General features: G+C 41.5%; 2 pseudogenes; both read left to right on the top strand.

Annotated features, from left to right (window-relative positions):
* Positions 1-180: 180 nt before the first annotated feature.
* LOC103676248 lies at positions 181-1620 on the top strand (annotated as a pseudogene).
* Positions 1621-13279: 11659 nt separating this feature from the next.
* Positions 13280-16559, top strand: LOC121106324 (annotated as a pseudogene).
* The last annotated feature ends 5534 nt before the right edge of the window (positions 16560-22093 follow it).

Consider the following 22093-nt stretch of genomic DNA (forward strand, 5'->3'; position numbering starts at 1 on the left):
TCGGTCTTAGCAACACATTTCTGTATATTTCTCCTCAGGCAAGGGAAACAAAAGCAAAAGCCAACTATTTGTTTTACACCAAAATGAAAAGTTTTTGCACAGCAAAGGAAACCATCAAAACAAAAAGGCCATTTCCTGACTGGAAGAAGATATATGATAAGAGTTTAATATCCAAAATACATAAAGAACTTAAATAGCTCAACACCAAAAATACAAAACAAAACAAAATCCAATTAAAAATGAGCAGGGGAGCTTTTCTGCCCATGGACGTTGCCAAGTAAGCATCGTTAAAGCCTCCCCTCCCACCACCGTCATGTCTAAATCAGAGTCTCCCAAAGAGCCTGAACAGCTGTGGAGGCTCTTCATCCAAGATCTGAGCTTTGAAACAACCGATGAGAGTCTGAGGAGCCATTTTGAGCAGTGGGGAACGCTTACGGACTGCGTGGTAATGAGAGATCCAAACACCAAGTGCTCCAGAGGCTCTGGGTTTGTCACGTACGCCACTGTGGAGGAGATGGATGCAGCCATGAATGCAAGGCCACAGAACGTGGATGGAAGAGTCATGGAACCAAAGAGGGATGTCTCAAGAGAAGATTCTGAAAGACCTGGTGCCCACTTAACTGTGAAAGAGATTTTTGTCAGTGGCATGAACGAAGACTCTGAAGAACATCATCTAAGAGATTATTTTGAACAGTACGGGAATATTGAAGTGATTGAGATCGCGACTGACCAAGGCCGTGGCAAGGAGGCTTTGCTTTGTAGCATTTAATGATGATGACTTTGTAGACAAGATTGTCATTCAAAGTTCCCATGCTGTGAATGGTCACACCTGTGAAGTAAGGAAAGCCCTATCTAAGCAAGAGATGGCTAGTGCATCACCCAGCCAAAGAGGTCTAAGTGCTTCTGGAAACTTTGCTGGTGTTCGTGGAGGTGGTTTTGGTGGGAATGACGACTTTGGTCATGGAGGAAACTTTAGTGGGCAGGGCGGCTATGGTGGTAGTTGAGGTGGTGGTGGATATGGCGGCCGTGGGGATGGCTTTAACAGATTTGGTAATGATGAAAGCAACTCTGGAGGTGGCAGACGCTATAATGATTTTGGCAATTACAACAATCAATCTTCAAATTTTGGACCCATGAAAGGAGGGAATTTTGGAGGCAGAAGCTCTCGCCCCTGTGATGGTGGAGGCCAATACTCTGCCAAACCACGAAACCAAGGTGGCTATGGTGGTTCCAGCAGCGGCAGTAGCTATGGAAGTGGCAGTGGGTTTTCATTACTGCCAGGAAACAAAGCTTAGCAGGAAAAGAGAGCCAGAGAAGTGACAGGGAAGCTACAGGTTAAAACAGATTTGTGAATTCAGCCAAGAACATGGTGGCAGGGCTGAGCTGATACAAAGAAGACATGTTTTAGACAATACTCACATGTATGGGCAAAAAAAGCTCAAGGACTGTATTTGTGACTAATTGTATAACACGTTATTTCAGTTTCTGTTCTGTGGAAAGTATAAAGCATTCCAACAAAGGGTTTTAATGTAGGGGTTGTTTTTTTTTTTTTTTGGATCCATGCTGTTGATTGCTAAATGTAATAGTCTGATCATGATGCTGAATAAATGCGTCTTTTTTAAAAAGTGAGCAGTGAGTCTGAATAGACATTTTTCCAAAGAAGACATACAGAAGACCAACAGACTCATGAAAAGATGCTCAACATCACTGATTACCAGGGGAATGCAAATCAAAACCACAGTGAGATATCACCTTACACCTGTCAGAATAGCTAAAATCAAAAAGGCAATAAACAACAAGTGCTGGCAAGGATGTGGAGAAAAGGGAACCCTTGTGCATTATTGGTGAGAATGTAAACTGGTAGAGCCACTATGGAAAACAGTATGGAGGTTCCTCAAAAAATGAGAAGTACCATCTGATTCAGTAATTCCACTACTTTGAGTATTTACCCAAAGAAAACAAAACCACTAATTCAAAAAGATCTATGCACCCCAATGTTTCTTGTAGTATTCTTTACAACAGTCAAGATAAGGAAGCAACCTAAGTGTCCGCCAACAGATAAACAGATATAGAAGATGTGAGGCATATATGTATATACATACTAGAATATTACTCAGCCATAAAAAAAATAATGAAACCTTGTCATTTGCAACAACATGCATGGATCTAAAGAGTATTACACTAAATGAAATAAGTCAGACAAAGACAGACAGATACCATATGATTTCACTTACATGTGGAATCTAAAAAACAAAAAACAAAAAACAAAAATGAACTGATAAAGGAACAGAAACAGACTCATAAATACAGAAAACAATCTGGTGATTGCCCAAAGGGAGGTAAGTGGGGGTATGGGTGAAACAGATAAAGGGGATTAATAGGTACAAATTCCAGTAAATCAGACACAGAGATGAAAACAGAGCAGAGGAATATAGTCAATAATACTGTAATAATATGGTGACAGATGGTAACTACACTTATGGGGTGAACCCTGAGTAATGTTTGGAATTGCTGAATCCACTGTATTGTACACCTGAAACTAATATACTACTGCAGGTCAACTATACTTCAATAGTAATAAAAAAAAAAGTTACAACATCCTTTACAGGTTCAACATGTATTAGTTCATTTCAGCTTTATTACTCATCTCATCAATTATTCCGGTGTCTTGTCCATTCCACTGTTCAATTGCATCAGAGTCTTACATGTCAATTATATGACTAGCTATTATTAAATCATGAAACGTACTAGTTAAAAGTGTCACAGAGTTTCAGTGGTCCCCTCTGAGCAGCAACTCGGGGGCTGGGAGGAGCGGAAGTACAAAGGTTGCGAGAGGAAATTGTCTTCCTATTGACTAGCTTATGGGAGCAGCTGGGTGAGCTGCTGGGCTCCCCTCCAGGGAGTTTCTCCAGCACCTTAGCGAGCATATTCCTTTGGATCAACACCAACATATCACCACGGCCGCAGATATCTCTGTCAAGCAGTAGGCCACGCTCCAAAGACGAGATCTGGCCCATAGCCTCTACGAGCGTCTCCACCAGCAGCCAGCACGTGCACCTGGGGCAACCAGGCCCTCTGCCACCAGCTCTCGCACACAGCATCGGACATGCCTTCCAAGTTCTCGGTTCCTTCCTCATCTGCACTCCCTCCTGCTGCTCAGGTCGTAGCTCCCTCCTGCACCTCGTATTACTATATAATAGCTGTGAGCCCAGTTTTCCCCTTTCATAACATTCTTTTACTAATTAATGACTTTTTTGTATTAAACTTTCCTGTTTGTGTATAGGGGAAAAAATCAGTATCATAAAGATGGCAAATCTCCACAAATCAATCAGTAGATTAAATGCATATTTCATTCAAACTCCCAGCAGAATTGATATGTGTGTGTTGGGGAAGGGCAGGGAGAAATTTTTGCTTGGGGAACTAGAATTATTGTTCTTTTTTTTTTTAAGATTTTATTTATTTGAGAGAGAGAGAGATCACTAGAGAGAGAGAGAGAGAGCAAGCATCAGTTGGGGGCAGAGGGAGAGGGAGAAACAGACTACCTGCTGAGCAGGGAGCCAGACATGGGGCTTCATCCCAGGACCCTGGGATCATGACCTGAGCCAAAGGCAGACTCTTAACCGACTGAGCCACCCAGGAGCTAGAATTATTGATCTTAAAGTCTATATGGAAAAAGTAAAGGACAAAAAGCAGCCAAGATAATTTTGAAGAAGCATATGGTGGAGAGACGTGCCCTATAAGATACTCATTATGCAGCTATAATAATTTATATCATGTGGCACTGGGGCAAAGACAGAAAACCAGACAAATAGAAACAGAATAGAGAATCCAGATCTAGACACAGACACAAGTGAAAAGTTGATATAGGACAGGGACAGCATAAGAAATTTGCAATAAAAATAATAACTAACATGTATTGAGTCTTTTTTGTTTGTTTCCAATTTTTATTTAAATTCCAGTTAACAGATAGTGTAATATTGGTATCAGGAGTAGAAGTCAGTGATTCATCACTTCCAACACCCAGTGCTCGTCACAAGTGCCCTCCTTAACTTTGTGCCAGGCACTAAGTGTTTTAGATTTAACTCATGTAATGCCGCCAACAGTCCTATAATTATTATGATGATTATTATTATTATTATTCTCATTTTATAGATGGAGAAATTGAAACCCTTAGAAATTGAGTAGCATTTTCAAGATCGTAGCCCTAATTCAAAGTGAAGATGGAGTTTGGACCCAGGCAATTTGATCCCATGGCCCACTGCCTTAGGAGTTAGGTAAAAATTTGTTCAATAAATGGTGACAGGACCATTGGTTATATAAAATTGTAATTAGTTCCCTACCTTACACCATACACAAAATCAAATATAGCATTAAAGACTTGGATGAAAAAAAAATTTAACTTCCAAGAGACCATATAGTGGAGTACTTGTAAGACTTAACAGTGGCAACGGACTGCATAAACACAACGCACACACAAAATAAAATAAGCTGCAAAGAAAAAAGTTTTAAATCTGACTTCCTTAAAACATAAAAATTTGTATAACAGAAAAGCATCATTCTGAAAGTGAAAAAACAGCCATACACTGGAAAAAAGTGTGCACTGACTGAAAAGTTCTCACCTATATGTAAAGAGCTCTCACAAATAAATAAGAAAAAGACTCTCAAATCAATAGAAAAATGGAACAAAGTTTGAAACAGGCTAGTCACAGAGAGGAAAATCAAATGGCAAATAAAAATATGAAAACATGCCTAACCCTTGCTAGTCATAAAAAAGAATTTTCTATCAGACTGGCAAAAAGATATAAATCAGACAACTGTAAGTGTTGGTGAATATGTGAGGAAGTGGGAAACATCATATACTGCTAGAAGGAGCAGATGGGTAGAACTATCTGGGGGAGTAATTTGCATTAAAGGGGGATTTATGTGGAAATCTCACAATTCCACTTCTACACTGATATATGTCATTCTAGATAATTTTTACTCTTGTATAGTATTCATTGGGCAAACATGCTACTATTCCACTGACAGACATTTGGGCAGTTTCTAATTGTCTGCTGTTATAACACATAAAATCACAACGCACAGTTGTCAGGGTTTCTTTTTACATTTATGTCAAAGTTCCTCCAGAGTACTGTGAGGACAAGCTGTACGTGGAAATAACTCCCACCACTAACTGATGGCTTGCATGCAAATTGTGGTACCTGCATTATTTGATTTAAAACGGTAATCACTGTGATATTATAGACGATAAGTTTCTCACTGCAATCAGAAATTCTGTACTGGTATAATCTGCGATTATAATTTTAGCTGCTGGAGGATTAAATTAACATTATTTTATAGCCAATTTCTGGAACCACAGGTTAGAGAGCAAAAGAACATAGGGTCTCACTGTCAAACTTACCCTTTCAGAGATGCCCCCCAAAAAGTGACCTGGTTCATGGGTGGCAGAGACCAGTCTAGAACACAGTTCTGAGTTTTAAAATAATCTGAAGGATGGGGTGCCTGGGTGGCTCAGTGGTTAAGCGTCTGCCTTCAGCTCAGGTCATGATCCCAGAGTCCTGGGATCGAGCCCTGTGTCGGGCTCCCTGCTCGGGGGGAAGCCTGCTTCTCCCTCTCCCACTCCCCTTGCTTGTGTTCCCTCTCTCACTGTCTCTGTCAAATAAATAAATAAAATCTTTAAAAAAATAATCTAAAGGATGATATTCGATAAGGTATGCTCTAAGTTACCCTGTTTCTAATATAAACCAAGGATTTTCTAAAATGTGGTATATTTTAAATCCACACCATGCTTTAGACTTCGCTCTTTTACAAACCAATCTCAATTTCAAGGACATAGTTATTATTATGCTTTTTCGCCACTTTGATAAAATATGAAAAGTGCTGGTTGCCACAAAGGCCCAAAACATATGGCCAAACCGTCCTCAGAGATGGGACCCTCTGAGTATGAAAGTTCTAGGTAGTCAACATGCCTGACTTGAAATACTGCCAAGCTGGAATCATCATTCCAACCAGAGGGTCTCACTGGCAACAGATGCCTTCGGTTTTGGAGCTATCACTGTTCCCATGGGCACAACAGGCAACATGGATGGTAGCATAAAGCAGCTGGGACTCTCACATCCTCCATTCAAAGCCTGGTGCCTCCAGTAGCAGTTAGCCTCCAAAATCATGTGAATGTCTTTCTGGAAAGAACAGAACAAAGAACTGAATCACCTCCCGGGAGTCGTTTGGAAGACACCAGACAAGTTCACTCTTCCAAAACGTCTGTCTTCCCACCCACCCAGCTTAACATTTTACTATTAAAAATCTTAGTCTTTTTTTAATTAAGATACAATCGAGGACAAAAAGAAATGGAGAAAACATTACATGCTCATGGACTGGAAGAACAAACATTGTTAAAATGTCCATACCACCCAAAGCAAGCTATACATTTAATGCAATCCCTATCAAAATACCAACAGCATTTTTCACAGAACTAGAACAAACAACCCTAAAATTTGTATGGAACCACAAACAACCCAGGATAGCCAACGTAATATTGCAAGGGAAAACCAAAGCTGGAGGCATCATGATTCTGGACTTCAAGCTACATTACAAAGCTGTAGTCATCAAGACAGTATGGTACTGGCACAAAAACAGACCAACAGATCAATGGAATAGAATAGAAAACCCAGAAAAGGACCCACAACCACACAATCAATTAATCTTTGACAAAGCAGGAAAGAATATGCAATGGGAAAAAGACGGTGTCTTCAACAGATGGTGTTGGGAAAACCAAACAGCTACACGGAGAAGAATGAAACTGGACCACTTTCTTATACCATATACAAAAATAAATTCAAAATGGATGAAAGATCTAAATGTGAGACAGGAAACCATCAAAATGCTAGAAGAGAACATAGGCAGCAACCTCTCTGACCTCGGCCTCAGCAACTTCTCACTGAACACGTCGCCAAAGGAAACGGAAACAAAAGCAAAAATGAACGATTGAGGCTTCATCAAGATAAAGCTTTTGCACAGCAAGGGAACAGTGGACAAAACGAAAAGGCAGCCTATGGAATGGGAGAAGATACTCGTAAATGACATATCTGATAAAGGGTTAAGTATCCAAAATCTATCAAGAACTTATCAAACTCAACACCCAAAAAGCAAATAATCCAGTTAACAAATGGGCAGATATCCAAAGAAGTCTTCCAAAGAAGACATCCAGATGGCCAACAGACACATGAAAAGATGCTCGACATCACTCAGCATCAGGGAAATGCAAATCAAAACCACAATGAGACATCACCTCACACCTGTCAGAACAGCTAAAATCAACAACACAAGAAACACCAGGTCTTGACAAGGATGTGGAGAAAGGGGAACCCTCCTGCACTGTTGGTGGGAATGCAAACTGGGGCAGCCACTCTGGAAGACAGTACAGAGGTTCTTCAAAAAGTTAAAAATAGAGCTACCCTATGACCCAGGAACTGTGTTACTAGGTATCTACCCAAAGGATACAAAAATACAAATTTGAAGGGGTACATGCACACTGGTGTTTATAGCAGCATTATCAACAATCGCCAAACTATGGAAAGAGCCCAAATGTTCATCAACTGATGAATGGATAAAGAAAATATGGTATACGTATATATGTGTGTGTGTACACACACACACACACACACACACACACACGATGAAATATTACTCAGCCATCAAAAAGAATGAAACCTTGCCGTTTGCAATAACGTAGACAGGGCTAGAGTGTATTATACTAAGTAAAATAAGTCAGAGAAAGACAAATACCATATGATTTCGCTCGTATGTGGAATTTAAAAAATAGAACACATAAAATGGGAGGAGAGAAAAAAAAAAAGAAAATGAAAAAAGAGAGAGGGAAACAAACCAAAAGAGACTCTTAAAGATAGAAAACAAACTGGGGCTCCTGGGTGGCTCAGTCAGTTAAGCACCTGCCTTTGGCTCAGGTCATGATCTCGGGGTCCTGGAATCAAGCCCCCATTCAGGCTCCCTGCTCAGCGGGGAGCCTGCTTCTCCCTCTCCTCTGCCCCTCTGCTCTGCTTGTGCTCTCTCTTGCTCTATCTCAAATAAATAAATAAAATCTTTAAAAAAAAATAGAGGGTAAACTAAGGGTTGATGGAGGGACGTGGGGGGATGGGCATTAAGGAGGGCACTTGTTGGGATGAGCACTGGGTGTTGTATGTAGGTGATGAATCACTGAATTCTACTCCTGAAATCAATATTGCACTGTATATTAACTAGAATTTAAATAAAAATTTGAAAAGGAAAAAAAGATATAATTGAGATATCACACCATATTCGTTTTAAGGTGTACATCATAATGATTCGATATATGTATATATTATGATATAATGTGTGTGATATATCTATCACTATAGTAAGTTTAATTAATACCCTAAATCAGAAAGATTTCCAGGGTGTGGGAGTTCCCGGATTAAAATGTCAATTGCACAGGGAAATTAACACTTAAGTTATTATCGGTATGTACTCTGAAGACGAGCCAGAAATAAGACCGGCAAAGCCCTGGGGTGGTGGGGAGGGGCACAAACAAGGAGAACAGCTCATGAACGTGCAGGTGAGTGAAGGCCAACTTAGAGTTGCCTAATGCACAGATTTGTGAGAAGGAAAACTACTGCCAAGAACAAGCAAATCTGGTTAATAGAGAAAACAGAAACCACTGTCAAAGAGACTGGCATTGAAGAGAATTTTTCATCTAAACTTTGTGTGAGATTTGAGTATGTCCTCTGGCTACCTGCCTCGGTTTCCATAAAATACCACACTATCTCTCTTTAATGATGTTAATGATTTTGCCTTTAACTAACCTTGGGAAGGAAAGTGTTGAATTGTGTCTTTTATTCTTACTGCTAGAACTGTGGCCATAATGGCTAGAAACTGTCTCTGAGTTACAGAATCAGTAGATACTTTTTATGAGACAGTTTGCCTTTTTTATCTGTTTGGTTTTGTTTTGTTTGCCTTTGTACCATGATGTTTATGTCTTATCTCTCACCACGAAGATTATAAAATCACCAAGACCCTTCTCAAAAGCCTTCACATCACACTTATCTGTAGCCCGAGAAAGTGTACTGAGTAAACTTTGTGTGTCTTAAAACCAGAACAAAGTATTGCCGAACCTAATCATTACTCATTCATTCATTCACTCATTCATTCTTGAAACAAGCAATTACTGAGCACCAGCCATGTCCTAGGCATTGGGGACACAAAAATAAATACACATAATTCAAGCCCTACAGCTGTTTCCATTCTAGTAGGCAAGATAAACACCGGAAGACAATACCCTGTGGTTGGATACAATGATAAGAGATACATAGTTAAAACTGCCTGGAATTCTAGATGAAACACTCATGTAATACCTTCCCCAAGTCCTCTTAAGTTACTAGCATGGTGCGAAGCACAGTTTCTGTGGCTATCAAAGGTTCCACTGGAGTGATCCAGGGATTCATGGTCCAGAGACACTGGGCAGCGGGGGAGCGATGGGGTCTGCATGCTAAGCTCGACTGCTTGGGTACTGATGGGACGATCGAGCCACTTGAACCTGTAGGCGCCAAGGGCAGGCCGCCACGAAATGTGCCACTTTGGCATATTGATTATTTTAAATAAAAGTTACCCAAGAGACAGCTTGTTCAAGAACAACACTCAGACCCTCTTCTGTCCCCCTGAAAGCAGGAAATAAATCTCCCCTGTGAAAAGAGACATCCCGCTCACCAGAGATAGGATATTTGAGCCCCGCAGGCTGAATGAAGAAACCTTGTTACTTTGTGTTGATTTATCACCACAGCCCAAAGTCGGCTTACAATTCCTCACTAAGGGAAGCTCTCAACGTTACATTTTCTTTGTCTTGTCAATTCCTCACCAATTTCTTGTCTCTTTGGTCTAAAAAGTATAAAAACCACATGCCTTGGTCATTCTTTAGGTCTCAGTTTCATTACTGGGTCTTTGTGTGAATGTAATAAAGCTTTGGGGTTTTTTTTTTCTCCTGTTCATCCATCTCATGTAAATTTTATTCTTTGTCCAGCTGGAAGACCTTGAAGGGCAGAGGAAGAATTTTTTCTTCCCTTCAGATCCTTCTGTGTAGAGAACATGCTAGAACCCTTCCCTCCTTGCCTGATTTCCAACTAGAAGGGACTGCCCAGACTAGACTGCGGTCTTGCCTTGTTTTGACTAAGTGGCTAGTGGCAAATTCCTGTGTTCCTGTGATTATAGTGTCATTGAGAAGCCTGGTTCCTGCCCCACCCTGCCTCTGAATGTTTACTGCCTACAAGCTGCTGGAAACGAAATGTTCTAGCATGGAGGTGAGCAATCTCTTTAGGCATGAGAGCAGGCATGAGAAAGGGCTGAGCGGTGCCGAGGCTGTCCCTGGCTTCCTCGCCTAGACTACTGATTGGCAGAGGAGATAAAACACCAAATAAAAAAGCATTGGTGACGGAATGGAAGAACAGCGAGAGGAAAACAGGAAGGCGTGAAGGACAAAAGCGGTCAGAATATGGCATGCAGACGCTGAATTAAAAAGCGGTCCTAGTTTCTGAATGGATGTCTCAAGTGCCACACCATGCTTAACTCGGTATAAGAAAGACTGGAGACAGAAATAGCTACTTCTATTCTTCTCTGCAATTTTAAGTCCTCTGTTTCTTTTGGTATAAGAGGGCTTGCCAGAGAATTCTAAGTGGGGAAACGCGGAGTCAGGCTTTTATCTTTGTGTCCTTGGTATTCACTACAGTGTTTCACACATATGAGGTGTAAGGGAGATATGGGAGGAGTAAATAAGGCTGGGATTTTTTTGTAGCTTCTGTGTCCTTGCAATAACTCCCTAAATCCCTACTGCAAATGTGTGTCTGTGTATGTGTAAAATACATATATACACTCGATGGTAGTAATTCTGGGCTGGAGTCACTAGGGGGAGGCAGAGGAACGTGAGAAAGCCGCAGTTGCCTCCAGGAAACTGGACCGTCCTAGACTTGATCTGAGAACGCGTGTACTGCACTGACCAGGCAAGATTAGAAATCAGAAGAATCAGAATCTTCTGCCTTGCCCTTAATTCAAAATGTGTATCTCTATTTAATCAGTGTAATCGACACATTTTCCTAAGAATAAGAAAGAACACTGCTTATGGTAGAGCAATGGAGAATCAGTGAGTCCAAGTCTTAATGGGCTATCGGGTCATCGGGTCAGCGCTCTTACTCGGTGGGACAACATGTGGGAACCAGAGCCTTGAGCCACGTACTCTCTAGCTATGCAACTTTCACCAAGTTATCGGTCCTCTCTGAGCCCGTTTTTCATTATTACAAGAGCGACAGTAATCGTTTCCATCCTGTTGGGTTGCTAGATAAACGAGTAAATGGAAAACTTCTTCATAAAACAGCAAAGAACTACCTGGATGTAAATCCAGTGATTATTATTAACCGTGAGTGTAAGATCTGAAGTTGTCTACGTAGCCATGCTCTGAAAGTTCTCCAGTGAGAGAGAACACAAACCATAGGCTGTGGAAGGGAAGGAGCTATGGCCTTCTCTTAGCGTCTAATACAGCACCTGGTGAACAGCAGGCAATTTTTTAAAGTTTCTTAAATGAATGAGTAAAAACACTTACGTGTAGGAAAACCATATCATTTAATATCTAAAATAAACCTTTCTTTTTTTTTTTAACTGAAAGGAAGCACTATTAGGAAGTACTCCAGGAAATGGGTCAAAGCAGGACCGTCCCAGGCCAGCCAGGACATAAGACACATGGTCACTCTACGTACAGACCACTTAGCACGCTGTAGGCACTACCCCAAACATATCCGGGTACTCACTCATTTAATCGCCATAACAACGCAGTGAGGTTGGTACTATTATTAACCGTATTTGACAAATATCTATCGACTATGACATGTCTCAAGTCTTCTCAATTCTCGGGACACGTCAAAAACAACAACCACAAAAACGAAGATTTCTGTCGTTTAAGGGGAGGGGATGAGAACGTCAGACAGCAAACTATAAACATGATGAATAACCCACAGAGCACAGAAAGGGCACAGCGTACAGCTAAAAGCAAGAGACACTGGCGTGTTGAGTGAGAAAATGTGGGTGCAGACATGTCGTGGAGGTTGCCCGCCACGTCCAACAGAGAGGCTGGAGTGACCGAGCCCCTGTCCCAGCGAAGGTGATCTGTCTCCAGGCCCTGCGTTCGATGTCAACACTTTTTATTTCAGCTCTGACTTGCACCAAACCCGGCTCCACGTGCAAACTCATTTCCTCCGTCCGTGGCAGAGAGAAGCACACAAAATCTGGTGAGCCTGTCTTCAACTCGACTCAGTCTCCTCCTTCTAATGCGAGACGTTTGCCACAACAGATGACATCATTCGGGTTACAGCTGAGCTCACGCGGGATGTTGGGCGCCTGGAACTGCTCGCCTACCCCGCAGGAATGAAGCCTCCGTCTGGAGAACTCTGCGTTCGTGAGTTTGGGGCAATGGCTAGACAAGCCCACACATCGGAATAAACAAATGACTCGGAGGGGAAGGGACGGGCTCTCAGGAACTCTCTGTTGCTTGACCGAATACTGGCACTTAACGCCTGCTCGAGCCAGTGAAACCACATGATGGTGAACTTCCTCTGTGTCCCCCCACCACCCTGCTCCCCGTCTCCTGGGTGTGCTTCTTGCCCTTCCTCATCTTGTGACTCTGGCGGAACTCCAGGGTGGTTATTCAACCTGCCTCCAGACGCTGGGGGCCAAAAAAGGAAGAAAGCGCAAGTGCAGGCTCCATGGCAAAGCTGCCTGCCAAAGGCACTGTCGCCGGCCCGAGGCTGGCCAGGGAGCACAAAGGGATCTTTACATGGGAAAGTCAGCCTGCAGAGAGAGATGGAGCGTATTCCCATGCGAAGGACAGCCACGTGCAAAGGGATGAGGATACCATACAAAAATCAACCCCAAATAAATCCTACACCTAAAGCAGAAAAAAAACAAAACTACGAAATTCAGGAAAAAAAAAAATAGGGGAGTAAATCTTCATGACCTTGGGCTAGGCAAGAATTTCTTAGACATGACAACAAAAACACACAAGAGAAAAAATTGATAAATCGGACTTTGTCAAAAATAAAAATCTGGGGGCGCCTGGGTGGCACAGCAGTTAAGCATCTGCCTTCGGCTCAAGGCGTGATCCCGGCGTTCTGGGATCGAGCCCCACATCAGGCTCCTCCGCTGGGAGCCTGCTTCTTCCTCTCCCACTCCCCCTGCTTGTGTTCCCTCTCTCACCACCTGTCTCTATCTCTGTCAAATAAATAAAAATCTTCAAAAAAAATAAAATAAAATAAAAATGTGTGTGCTTCAAGCAACATCAAGAAACTGTAAAAACAATTAACAGACTTGAAAAAAAATACTTGCAAATCATATATCCAATAAGGGCCTAGCATACAGAGTATACAAATATTCTTACCATTTAACAAGAAAAAGACAACCTAATTTAGAAATGGGCAAAGGATGTAAATGGACAGCTGTCTGAAGAAGATATACCAATAGCCTACAAGCACATGAGAAGATGCTCAGTCATCAGGGAAATGCAAATAAAACCACAATGAGGTGCTACTTCGCACCCCCTGGGATGGCTGAAATTAAAAATACGGCCAATCACAAGTGTTGACAAGGACGTGGAGAAATTAGAACCACCACACACTACCGACAGGCGTGTAAGATGGCACGATTTTGAAAACCAGTTTGGCAGTTAAATGTTAAACAAATAGGTCCCAGAGGATTTAGTAGCTCCTCTCTAGGTCCCTACCCAAAAGCAATGAAAACATACGTCCACGCAAAGATGTATACACAAAGCTTCACTGCAACATTATTCATCATAGCCTAAAGGCATAAACAATCCAAAGCTCACCAATTGAGGAACGGATAGATGAATGTGGTCTATCCGTGCAACGGAATAGTATTCAGCAATAAACAGAATGACATATGCTACCATGCGGATAAAACTCAAAAACACTATGCTAAGGGCCATGCCCCCCCTACCTCCAGCCCCCCAAGCTACGACGATTTGCATGGAGCCACTAGGGAGGCACCTGGAATTGGGGTAGGAGCAGTGGAGACTAGCTGCAGGCCTCCTCACCGGATCCTACTGGGGAAGAGATAAGGGTCAAATGGAGCTGGCAGGTTCCAACTTCCCGGGGGCCGTTTGAGTTCAGTACCTGGGGAAGAATGCGTTTAGCGCTCAAAGGAGAAGCAGGGAAGAAGGGGCTTCACATGAAAGATGTTCGCTTTGCCTCCGTTGTGAATTATTTTGTTGAGAAAGAGAATTACCGTCATGTCACGATATTAATGAAAGGAGAGGTGGATGTGACTTCAGAACCACAGAATGCAGAGCCTGGAAAAACTGCGAGCTGGAAGTGGGAAGAGTCTCCTCCACTGGACCAGCCTCTCCGGGCACCATGATGCTTAAGCGACCAAGGCTCTGACCCACTGAAAGAAGACGTGGACCATCCAGTAGGATACAAAGGACATCATCTCTAGGGGAACGAGAAGGCAACCTGATTTATTGAAAGAAGACAGAACAAGGTCCAGTTGGAGAATGAAAAGAATCTACATTTCAGAACAACTCCACTGTATGTAAAAAAGTTCCATAGGATTGTTAGCTTATTTGCTACTCTTAATATTCCCGCCACCCTTTCAGCCAGGACTTGTGAAACATTTCCTGGCATTATGGCAGGAGCTGCATTTCAGACTCAGAAAATGTGATCAGTGGTGACCTTGTGGTGAGTCTACTTCCCACGCTTCTCTCTGACACTTGCTATGCAGCTGGTGGCACCAGCTTGCATGGGTGGAATGCAACAGAACTTGCCGTGGTGTCTCGGCTCCAATAGAGATCCTAGTTCAGATGCTAACGCCGTGTGCCAGTTGCAGAATTTATTGTGGTTGTTGATTTTCCTCTTCTGTTTTATGTAAAACCAAACAGTTTTGGCGCTGTACTGGGACAGTCCTTGCAATGACAGTGAATAGGACAGGTCATTAGGGTATACTTCCCAGTTTTCAGATTGGAAATCTAAGGCAAGAGTGCTGAAACAACCCTTCTGGGATTTTAGCCTACGGTTAACTTAATCTCAGTGAGACCCAGCTTCCTTGTATGTAAAATGAGATTAGACTAGGGCTGTGGTTCTCAAAGTGTGGTCTGGGGAGATCTTGAGACTCTTCCAAGGGCACTCAAGGTCAAAGCTGTTTTTGTAATGCTAAGACATCGGAGGAGTTTTCCAGAAGCTACATGATGTGTGACATTGTAACAGAATGAATGCAAGAAGAAACCAGGCAAGCCTATGGCTAAAACTCTCTTTGAGGCTTGTCTCAAGTCTACTTGATGTGGAATTCATTGAGCTATCTCTTTCGGCTAGTACTTATCCAAGCAGATAGTTTATAGCTTCAAAAACTTACCACAAACCTGTAGAGGCTTTCCACATCTGCTACTTTTTTTTATAATAATTTTTTATAATATTACGTTAGTCACCATACAGTACATCCCTAGTTTTTGATGTAAAGTTCCATGATTCATTACTTGCGTATAACACCCAGCGCACCATGCAATACATGCCCTCCTTACTACCCATCTGCTATATTTTTAGTAGACAAACTCATTAGGAGCTTGTGAGGTCTTTCGTTAGTTTTAAATTCACCCAATTAGACAGGAAGGCTTATTTCAATGGAAAGTAAAAACTACCTGGGCTCTTATGTATAGGAAAGGTAAAACAAAGAGTTTCATATTAGAAGGGGAACACATTAACCTACCCCAGCACCTAGTATGCTCAGCTGGCATCCAATAATCACTCAGTAAATATTTCTCTAAATGAGCAAGACTTTTAAGTAAGCGGTTAATTCTAGATGGTTTGAGAATTGCCTTTAAGAGAAAAAAATGCCTTTAAGAGAAAAAAAAAAACTGACATTGACTACTAGCAATAGTCTCATAAAATTAAATGTCTGTTTAAGGTCCTGAGATACACCTTTCTCTGCCAGGATGCTGGGGAGTCTGAAATATGTCCTCATCTATTTGGTACACCAAGCCCTTAGGCATCTTTTATCCCAAGATAAGCAAGTGTAACATCCCACCGAAGGTCTCTCCCGTGGACTTCGATATGAACTCGGCCTCCCTTAGATCCACTTAGAAGAGACAGTTCCTTGATATCTTCACTACCAGCTTTCCAAAGAAGACAAATGCTGTCAGATGAAAGATTCACTTCTTTGGGGCACCAAGGATGATGCTAACCGGACAGTGTGGAGAAGGAAAGTTCAGGTAGTCAGCTGCACGGGGGAAAACAGTCTTCTTCTAACATAAAACCAATCCCACATCGATGCTGCTTGTTTCTGTTTACAGGAGATTGCTGGTGTTGTACTTAGAGGTTGCTGCTGCACTTGAGTAGTGTTTGCAAACATGCAAATTAAATTAAATGCCAAGCCTTCCATGTTATGGACTTCAAGAAATTGAATGTACAAGTCTATACATAAAATCCCCCACAAACATTTAATTTGCATCTACTGTGTGCCACATATTGTAACAGGTGCTTAATAATATTTATACTGTCAATTAAATCTATCACACATTTACTTAATCCCAAATCCCCATTTGAGATTCAGTCCCATTTTTATGTTTAAATGTTTAAGTACTTGTTTTTTTGCCTCGTGATATTGCTTAATAGCTTTATAAGCAACAATGTATCATTCCTCACTTTATTTATGAGAATAATTCACGGGCGAAAGGAACAAAGCAGCAAGCAATGCCAAGCTGGGATTTTAGCCTCTGGTTAACTTAATCTCGGTGAGATCCAGCTTCAGTTTGACTTCATACCCCTGTTCTTTTTTTTTATTATTATTCTTTTCAGATTCACTTTTCACCTACAGTCTGATGATTCCCCAGCAACACGATCTACAGCTCGGACCTTTGCTCTAAGCTCCAGATCCAATCACACACGAGTCATTGCTACCTGAGATTCTCCATCCTTCTACTTGACATGTTCCTAATTGCATTTCCTCCTGTATTCCTCTCGGGGAATGACTCTGCCCATCTGTGGAACTGCCCAAATTAGACTCCCTTTCCCCACATAAAGCAGCCACTTGTTTTTGTCCATTCTGTTTCTCTCATGCCTTTGTTTTTTTGTTTAATGGTTAAAATGGCAAATTTTCTGTTATATATATATTACAATTTTAAGAGATTAATAATGTTACATACCAAAAGCATGAAATTGTGCACCTTTTTTCCAGTGTAATTAACATACATTATATTAGCTGCAGGTGTACAATATGGTGATTCAACAACTCTACACTCCTCAGTGCTCGTCACAAGCGCACTGTTAATCCCTTTCACCTATCTCCCCCATCCCCCACCCACCTCCCCTCTGGTAGCCATCAGTTTGTTCTCTGTAGTTGAATCTGTTTCTTGGTTTGTCTCTTTTTTTTCTTTGTTCATTTGTTTTGTTGCTTAATTTCCACGTGAGAGAAATTATATGGTATTTGTTCTCTAACTTATTTCACTTAGCATAATAATCTCTAGATCTACCCATGTTGTTGCAAATGGCAAGAGTTCATTCTTTTTATGGCTGAGTAATATTCCAGTGTACATATACCACACCTTCTTTATCCCTTCATCGGTTGATGGACACTTGGGCTGCTTACGTAATCTGCCTATTGTAAATAATGCTTCAATAAACACAGGGTGCATATATCTTTTTTGAATTAGTGTTTTCATTGTCTTTGGGTAAATACCCAGTAGTGGAATTACTGGATCATATGGTATTTCTATTTTTAATTTTTTTGAGGACCCTCCATACTGTTTTCCAGAGTGGCTGCACCAGTCTGCATTCCCACCAACCGTGCAGGAGGGTGCCTTTTTCTACACATCCTCACCAACACGTGTTGTTTCTTATGTTTTTTATTCTAGCCATTCCAACAGGTGTGAGGTGATACCTCATTATAGTTTGGATTTGCAGTTCCCTGATAATCAGTGATGCTAGATAAATTCCTAGAAACATATAACCTCCCAAAACCGAATCAGGAAGAAAGAGAAAATTTCAGCAGACTGAGTACTAGTAATTAAATTGAAGCAGAAACCAAACAACTCCCAACAAACAAAGGTCCAGGACCAGACGGCTTCACAGGCAAATTCTACCAAACATCTAAAGAAGAGTTCATACCATTCTTCTCAAACTATTCCAAAAAATAGAAGAGGAAAGAAAGGTTCCATATTTATTCTATGAGGCCAGCATTACCCTGATACCAAGACCAGATAAAGATACTACCAAAAAAGAGAGCTACAGCCAATATCTCTGATGGACATAAAAGCACAGATCAACAAAATATTAGCAAACCAAATCCAACAATACATTTTGAAAAATCATTCACCACGATCAAGCGGGATTTATACCCGAGTTGCAAGGGTGGTTTGATATTCACGAATCAATCACTATGATACATTACATCAACAAAAGAAAGGATAAGGACCACCTGATCCTTTCAATAGATGCAGAAAAAGCATCTGACAAAGTACAACATCCATTTGTGATAAAACACCCTCAACAAAGGAGGTTTAGAGGGAATACACCTCACCGTGATAAAGGCCATGTATGAAAACCCCACAGCTAGTATCATCCTCAATGGGGAACATCTGAGAGCTTTTCCTCTACAGTCAGGACCAAGACAGGGATGCCCACTCTCACCACTGTTACTCACCACGGTACTGGAAGTCCTAGCCTCGGCAATCAGACAGCAAAAAGAAATAAAAGGCATCCAAATTGACAAGGAAGAAGTCAAACTCTCACTATTTGCAGACGACATGATACTATACAGAAAACCTTCAGACGCCACCAAAAACCGCTCAGGCCTCTGAATTCTTCATCACATTGTCCCAGCTACCTCCCCTGGTCCAGGTCCTCAACACCTTTTCCCACGACTGTGCCTGCAGCTTCACCCCTCGTACTGATTAAGGGAAGATTTACACAACATAGAATTTGCCATCCTAACTTGTTAACTTCGGCTAGTACTCCTAGAGTGACTTTTCAAACACATAAATTTGATGATCACTTGGTTTCTTCCCAGTTTGGGGCCACGACAAATAAAGCTGCTATGAGCATAAGTACATGCTAGTTTGGGGGTTCACTTGTGTGCTTATTTCTGTTGCAGAGAAGAAACCTAGAAGAGAAAAGGCTGGGTAATAAAGTACATGTGACTTTACTAGAGAAATTTGAGTGTGTTTAATTTATGAAAGGCCTCTTCAGACTTGCTGGGGGATAGATACATCCCGTTAACATTCTAGAATATTTTTAAAACTTCAAATTTTGAAATGCATTTAGACCCAAGAGTTTGGGACGAGGAGTTGCCGAGTTTGTACATAAAATGCCAGGGGAGCACGTACACAGCAATTGGATTTGGGGTACATGTCAAATTCCCATTTGTTCTCCAATCCACTGCTCCATCAATGCTCACAAGGACTCTGTATTTCTCAGTCCTCTCCATTCTTCTGTTTGGGTTTATTTGTTGCCGTGCTCTTTGTCTGTGTTGGTTTGTAAGTGCAAAACCCCAGAGGGAAGAGTGGCTACGATTCTTGGATCATGGGTGGCAGTGACGGAGAAGGGTCCTCGAAGGCTTTACACTTGGTGCGCAAACTTGGATGGGAAAGCCTCGCAGATTCCCGTTCCATAGGTACGGAGCAAGTTCTTGAATATGCCCTTCAGCGGCCACCCTGCGATTCTGATATGCTTGGCTATGGCCACACTTTGAGAGATACCACTTCTAAGGAGTTTACGGTATAACCAGTATGGCCATCGTGCTTTGTCCAAGCCTAACATCCTTGATACAGGGTGTGCTTTTCCTAAAGGCAGCCGTAGGACACTAAAGCACATTATGAATGGGATCCTATTGTAATAAATCTGACCAAATATCAACATTATTATTTACAGTTCATTAAAATGAAACCATCATTGCACAGTGGAGAGGAGCACAGTTCTCTCTTTGAGTACACAGAGTCTACCGAAGTTAGAAAAAAACACTGAGCAGAGGGAAGTTTGAAAAAGCCCATTCTTAGAGCACTAAAGAATGATGCTGGAAGATGTGTTCATACCAAACCTGCACAACTGTGTTTTCAATGACAGAGAAATGAGTGATGCTGGGTGAAGGGGAACAGGATATGCCACCCCAAAATACGCCATTCTGGCATACTGATTATTTTAAATTAAAGTTACTTAAGAAACAGCCAGTGTAAGAAGAATACTCTGCCCCTCTTCTGTTCCCCTGGAAGCAGGAAATAAGCCTCCCATAGGAAAGGTACCCTCCCTGTACCAGGACAGGGACATCCTCACTCCCAGAGATCGGGAATGTAGGGCTAAGAAGTCTACATACACAAATTTTGTTACTTCTTCATTAGTTTACTACCAAGTCCAAACCCCTTTGTCTTGTCAATTCTTCACAAATGTATTGTTTCTTTTTCCACAAGGTATAAAAACAAAAACTGTCTGCTTTAATCACTTCTTTGAGTCTCATATTTTTATGGGCTCCTGTACGTATAAAATTGGTTTTCCTCCTGTTAATCTGTCTTATGTCAACTTAATTATTAGCCAGCCAAAGAACCTAGAATGGGAAAAGGGAAAAAATTTCCTTCCCTACATGCATCATTGACCTTATGGACAATTTTGTTGTGAGAAATAAAGGCACTTTGTCTGTGAACCATTAAAAACCATATGCACAAACAAACAAAATAAAACCTCACTATACTAAGTGGGAGAAGCCAGCCACAAAAGACCACTTATTGTATGATTCTATTCTTATGAAATGTCCAGCTAAGCAAATCTAGAGTAGATTAGTGGTTACCTAGGGCTGGGGATTGAGGGAATGGAGGAATCTCTTTTGAGGTGATGAAAATGTCCTAAAATTAGATTATGGTGATAGTTGCATAACTCTGTAAATATACAAAAAGCATTGAATTGTATATTTTACAAGGGTAAATTGTGTCATATGTGAATTATATCTCAAAAAAGTTTGTTAAAAAAAATCAACTTTGTAAGGAAAAAAATATTTACTTTTAGGTAAGGAATGAAAATCTAGCAGATGATAATGGGAATTACCTGTTGCGCTCTAGCACTTACAGTTAATTTTCTTTAAAAATTATGATTCAGGGGCGCCTGGGGTGGCTCAGTCGTTAAGCATCTGCCTTCGGCTCAGGGCGTGATCCCGGAGTTCTGGGATCGAGCCCCACGTCAGGCTCTTCCGCTGGGAGCCTGCTTCTTCCTCTCCCACTCCCCCTGCCTGTGTTCCCTCTCTCGCTGGCTGTCTCTCTGTCAAATAAATAAATAAAATCTTTTAAAAAATTATGATTCGTTTAAGTGTGATAATATTAGCATTTATCTTCCCAGAGCAGAAATGAGATCACTATCAATAGCTATTTGATATTGGGCAATTTTAATATTTACTAATTTTTTTGTCCCTTGAGCTAAAAGGTCTTACTACTTCCAGATTCTGTTAAGTCCGCATGCATCTTACTGATAGAGTAAATTAGGGAAATATGGTGGTTCATTCAGAGCTGTCATGATCGCTAAGAACAGTGGAGAAGCAAAAGGGTAGCTTCTGGGAGATGTACTCAGCCTAGTGTCCTGACAGACAGGACCTCAGCGGTGTTGATAATAATGATTGCAGCACTGCCCTAGCATGTGGCGGTCCTTCAGGAAATATCCATGAAAAGAAGGAATGAAAGATGTGTTTCTGGAGAAAAACATTCTCAGGTATTCGATCACTCTTATTCTGGTATACTCATTTATTTTTGAGAAAATAGACTCTAAACTTGTCCACATTCTTGGAAGCAACATGGGTTTTCTCTCACCTCCTGGATTTTCTTTCCTTTCTTTCCTTTCCTTCTATCCTTCTTTCCTTCTTTCTTTCTCTCTCTCTCTTTCTTTCTTTCTGAAGATTTTATTTATTTACAGAGAGTGAGCAAGTGAGAGCACAACCCCAGGGGAGGAGCACAGGGAGAGAGAGAAACAGACTTTCCACTGAGCAGGGAGCCGGACATGGGGCTTGATCCCAGGACTCTGGGATCGTGACCTGAGCCGAAGGCAGGCGC

The sequence above is a fragment of the Ursus maritimus genome, unplaced genomic scaffold (assembly GCF_017311325.1).
Source record: "Ursus maritimus isolate PB19 unplaced genomic scaffold, ASM1731132v1 scaffold_31, whole genome shotgun sequence".
NCBI lineage: Eukaryota > Metazoa > Chordata > Mammalia > Carnivora > Ursidae > Ursus > Ursus maritimus.